The following is a 6,000-nucleotide window of genomic DNA, read 5'->3' as shown; positions in this document are numbered from 1 at the left end:
AGACACTTGAGGAGGACAGTCCTTCTGAGAATCTCTCAGTTTACGGACAAACAAGTAAAAAGAGGTCAGGGAAGGAGAATAACAATAGGTAATTTATGTACAGGTCAACTTGATTCATTATAGACAGCATAGTTGACACTGATTTTCAAGAGGGACATAAATGTGAACAGGATAGGGGTCTTATGGATGAGCTTGGACAGGTTGTACCATGCATGGGGAGGTGCATGGAAGAAGACATGGAGATTACTGTAAGAATCTGACAATCAGGGGGACAAAGTTGGGAGGATTGGTTTCACAATATGTTGTCCTAGGAAGATCCCCTCGTAGTTCTTGACCAGGACTTTGGATCAACCAAAGAAGAGCCCACTTCCAAATAATCCATTCCTGTTTCTACCATAGTTCTGTATGTGCTGCGGCAGGTCTTTGTGAGATTTAGTTAATGTTGTGTAGAAGCTCGTATGATCTGGACAGGTTCCATAAAGCTGATAGTTGCTTCTTTTTACAACAAGCTCATTGTAAAGCAAGGAGTCATGCAGAATTCTTGAGATTTGGGTCCTGTGGTCAAATACCTGCTGCTAGTGCAGGACCCATAAAGGAAATGCACCTTGGTTCCATGGTACCCCTTCCTCAACTCCTCACACTATGTTGCAGTACAGAATTGGAGGGAAGTAAGAAGAATGGCAATATCTGGGAGTTGTGCAACTCTAACCTGGCCAGTGTGCCTGAGAGACCAAAGTTTTGGTTGATTGGATCCTCTGCAGTCTTAATCCTCTAGTCCTACTGCATCATTTGAAGATCACAGTTCATAGGAAATGGCACAGGTGTATTCTCTTGCTATCGGTGCTGCCTCCATTTTGGAATCATTGCTCTCTTGTCCATAAAGTGTGGATATAAACAGTGAGACTTTAAATGGAAATCACTGTTAATTAGCAAATTGCAGATAAACATTATGGTATCATCCAAATATAAGAATAAATTAAAAAGCATTAATGCGGAATAGCAGTTATCCTGGGGATTATCTCTCTCACTGAAATTGTAGATGAAATACTACAGTATTATGTTATTTTGCTCATTTGATTTTAAATCTACATCCACCTACCCTTTCTCCATCTTCCCACTGGATAATGCAGAACAACTGGCCCCAGGCACAAGAGCGGCTTGGAGGCCTGCTAAAGTTCCTTAACCAGCACAGTGCTTTACATCTTTGTCCTCCCATGAACCAGAACATCCAGGTTTCAGGCTGCTCTTCACCACAGGCACTACTTGTGGACTGCAAGGTGAACTCCAACAACCCCCGCTCCAACCCAGTCACTCTCCATTGACTGCAAATTCATAGATGCAGCCATCATTCAACTGACCCGCTTCATCTAGCATGTTTTTATTGACACTATTTGCTTTTGCCTACCTCACAATGCCACCTCTACTCATTTTCCTGATCCTTATATCAACTCTCCTTGCTCTTCTCCATACCTGTTCTCCAATCAATCATACCATGCTATCTTCCTGTCCTTCCCCGCCATCCCTGGTACCTCTTCCATTCTTGCCCTTTGCCAACTTCCTGCTACTGTCTCTTTCTCCTTGATGCTTAAAAATAACCTGTAAACAGTCCTAATTTGTATTAAACAGAAAAACCCAGCACTAAGATCTGCACTAACTTGAATAATGTCAAAATTTTTCTTTTTACTGTATAACTTGTTATTCTATCATCCCTCCCTCTCATGGTTTGTTAAACTCACTCATACATGTTGTCTTTAGTTAGACTGCAAACTCGTTAGGGAAGGGCCATGTGTCTGTACAGCACCTAGCCCAATGGGGCCTTTAGTAAGCCAAATAATTATTTGCCAGATAATCAATTTTTTATCTATATTTCTAGCTCAGAAACTGCAATCATAGCACTTCCAAGGACTTTTCTTCACTGAAGCAAAGGTCTGACATGTTATCATTCATTTGTAAAATGAGCTGGTCATTCCCATGCTGTGTCATCAAGCTGTAGAGAATTTACTCAGAAATTATCAACTCATCTGCAAAGATTGCAAAAGTATGGAAGTCTCACCTTGAAATGTCTTTTGAACAGCAGGAATGGGAAAATATCTGATTGCCTGTATAAAACATCTAGACCAACCCCTATTCAATACTGTACTGTTCAAAGCCACATAAGAATGCTTTATGCAGTATTAGCAACCCCCTGTTAGGTCAAACTGATACTCTTGTGTATCTATGGTTCACCAGCCTCTCATTTTTGGGCCAAAATGAATGAAAATATTCAGTTGCTTAAACATACCTTTGGGGATGTCTTAATTTTTTGTAAATCAACAGGCTTTGCCGATTGTGCTGATATATATCTACTTACTGTAGTGATACATGATCTAGAAACACCATAGATGGATGGGCGGATGGCAAGAAATGAGCTGTGACTGTCTGAACACTAGCCTTTTACTGAGAAGTGGAAAAAAAGGAATGCTAGGCAAGGGTGATGTATTTCAAACATTCACATCAGGGAAGATTTTCTCTGAAGAAATTGATAAACTAACAACCTTTCATAAAATCCGTAAGTTTAATCATCAAATAGACCCCAGACTATTAATAAATGAAGGTACCAATCCAGGGTTCTATGTAATGTTCTATAACAGTTACCTGTATCCCCAATCAGGGGCATCTATTTGATCATGTTAGGATATTAAGTCTATAGTTTTGTTTTTGAATTTATAGACCCTTTGACTAAGATCCAGTGTAATACAAGTGTCTCATCTAACACATATTCTGTCTGATGCCTATGCTCTGCAGGTGTAGGAAGACAGGCTTGAAGATCTAATAGGTCTTCTCATTCTCCATTTACAATGATCTGTGCATGTCTGAGTTTAAACTTTCTGAAACCTGAATAGGGCATTGGAAACTAAGAGCATCAGCTGAGGCTGAATTTCCCTGGAATTCTTCTATCAGGATGCTGAAACTAGCTCTCTACTGAAGAGTCTAGGGACTAATTATTATAAACTTGCAAATCTCCCATGATCCACATGTAGCTTGAAGAAACCACTAGAGACAGTGGCTATCCAAGTGGCTGCCTCTTATCACTGCACTGTCATCTAGCCCCTGCAGCTTACTGACAGCCTGTCTCTGGTGCAGAGTGACGCTGCCTGTTTCTTAACCTCTGAAACTCCCCTAAGGGAGGGTGTGTGTGTCACAGGACAGATGAGAACATATACACGTTACTATAGCATTTGTGTGATGTAAATTTCCATAGCTTTGTTTCATGCAGTTGGTAAAGGGAAATTATTCCATGAAGCATAGATGGCTGCCGGACTTACTCAACACTTCGGAACCCTAACACAGCACCCAGGGACATGCTTCTATGGGGTTTGAGGGCATGGTGGCATGCCAGCCTGCCAACTCTCCTCTACTCCATGTACCCTCAGGCCAAGATCTAAAGATTTCATCTCCCTTCTTGCTGAAGCCAAGGGGAGCACAGACCCCTCTATCTTCCTTGCCAGTCCTTGCACTCACATCATTACTAATCTGACTGGGTTCTGCTATAGATCTATGCACTGTTCTTGGGAATTAGCATGTTTTGGGGAATTAGGCATTTTTCTTGACTTTGTCACTTTTAGTTTTTCTGCCTATCTGAGGGAATGATCCTACTTAAGTTATTCTCCAACAAATGTACCTATCTTTCCACCTGGACTTGAGTACTAAGGCAGTGGCTCTCAACCTTTCCAGATTACTGTACCCCTTTCAGGAGTCTGATATTTCTTGCGTACTCCCAAGTTTCACTTCACTTAAAAATTACTTGCTTACAAAATCAGACACAAAAATACAAAAGTGCCACAGCACACTATTACTGAAAAAATGCTTACTTTCTCACTTTTGCTATATAATTATAAAATAAATCAATTGGAATATAAATATTGTACTTACCTTCCAGTGTATAATATATAGAGCAGTATAAACAAGCCATTGTATGAAATTTTAGTTTATACTGACTTTGCTAGTGCTTTTTATGTAGCCTGTTGTAAAACTAGACAACTATCTAGATGAGTTGATGTACTCCTTGGAAGATATCTGTGTACTCCCGGGGTATGCATACTCCTGGTTGAGAACCACTGTATTAAGGTATATTTTTCAGTGCAATGGATTTAGTCTTTTGAGCATAAGGATACTTAAATAAAAATAACATTACAGGTAACCTGACTTCTGATTTACTCTGGTGTAGCTAAGAGCAGAATTTGTACTGTAGATCCTAATCAGAAGACAGACAGCAGGAAAATGTTTAATCATAGAACAAGAATGCTACTAGAAAAGGCAGCATATGCATTACAGTAAATGGCATTACGTATTGATAAATACTGCATAGACTATGAAGACTGTAGATTTAACTACAAGCAATAGCATTATGGGCAGTGATATGATTAATAGACAGTGACACTGGAATAAAATGAGGTTATGTGATAATGGGCTTTAGCTATTTTGGCCAGAGCAGCAATCTGATGTAACCTCACAGTGATGCCAAGACATTATATTTCTAAAATATGAAATATTTACCCACTCAAAATTGTATTACAAATGATTTAATTCACGTCTATTTCAGTCATTTGGTATAACAGGAATAATCTGAGGTATGTTGATGAAGCTGAAGAATTGAAATGCACAGAGCTCTTAGAGTGAAATTCCCCCCTATGTAGGGGGCCAGCACAAGACACATGAACCACTCAAGTCTCACTTAGACACCAAATGGTGCATGGGCCTTGTGCTGGCCATCTGCACAAGGGTGAATTTCCCTTTTATTGAATAGCTACCATCTAACTGGCTCAGGGAATGTAACTGTTCTGTGCTTCAACCACTCAGAAAAACAGCTACCTCATGATATCTTCTGTTTGTAAAAGTTCATAGTCTTCAATGATAAACTGATTTGTTGGCTAACATGAAGGGGCCAAATTCAACCTAATTCTCAGATGCTTATCCAAGTCATGTTAAAGTCAATAGGAGTGTTTCCATTGATGCCAGTGGCATTTGAATGAATGGTCAAAAGTGAGATAGCCAGCCTGGGTGCAACCCAGCCAAACCCCACACAGTTGACACTCCAGAGTTCCTCCTTGGCCCCAGCAGCAGGGCAGGCATTCCAGGGCGGGGTCTTCCTGACCTCTTACACATACATACCCCTCTGGAATTATTTGTGCTCCTCGCATGTGTAATCTATTTGGGTGGCTGTGCAGGGATTGTGTGTCCACTTCTAGGATGACAAAAAGAAAACAGGCCCCAATTAAAGCAACTTTTTACATAGTTAAATGTGAACCCCTGTCTGTGCTAAAAGTATTTAAGGTTAGCATTTGACCTATAGATATTTTCAAATTTGGGATCAGACACCAAACTTCTGATTTTCTGACACCAGGTCTGAGTACAATACCACCCTCAGATCTACAGAATAAAAATATTATAAATGCTTGGTATTAATTATGTATTATATTCAGCAGGGTAAATATATTAAATTTTCAGTTTGAGTAAGCTAATACCTCACTTTACTATCATTGTGTAGTAGTTTAAAGTATAGTAATTTACCCAAATTTTAAAACTCTGAAATTACAATTAATTTCCTCCTACACAATTCTATAAATAACAAGACATTAGGTCTACAACTGATATCACAAAATAAGTCATTTATATGTATATATATGTTTGTATGTATACATTGATTGGAACTAAGTAAGGTTTTTCTTATTGTTTCTGATACACAATAGCATTTCTGTTATTGATCAGTGAAGCATGTCTCTGTAGAGAATAAGATGTACCTCATCTTCATGACTTTCCTTAACAGCCATTGCAGCATTCCTCTGGGCATTTTGACCAAGCTTGAGATTCTTCTCATTAGAGAGCGATGAGGTAACCAGGGCTCCCCATTTAGGCTTCAAAACAGCCATGTAATGCTATATGAAACTCAATGCAACCAAGGTGTAGGGTGGCATGCAGAGAGCAAAGACTCATACATTCATGATCATATCATCAAAACAT

This window comes from Gopherus flavomarginatus, chromosome 5 (genome assembly GCF_025201925.1).
Source record: "Gopherus flavomarginatus isolate rGopFla2 chromosome 5, rGopFla2.mat.asm, whole genome shotgun sequence".
NCBI lineage: Eukaryota > Metazoa > Chordata > Testudines > Testudinidae > Gopherus > Gopherus flavomarginatus.
This window is presented reverse-complemented; position numbering follows the sequence as displayed.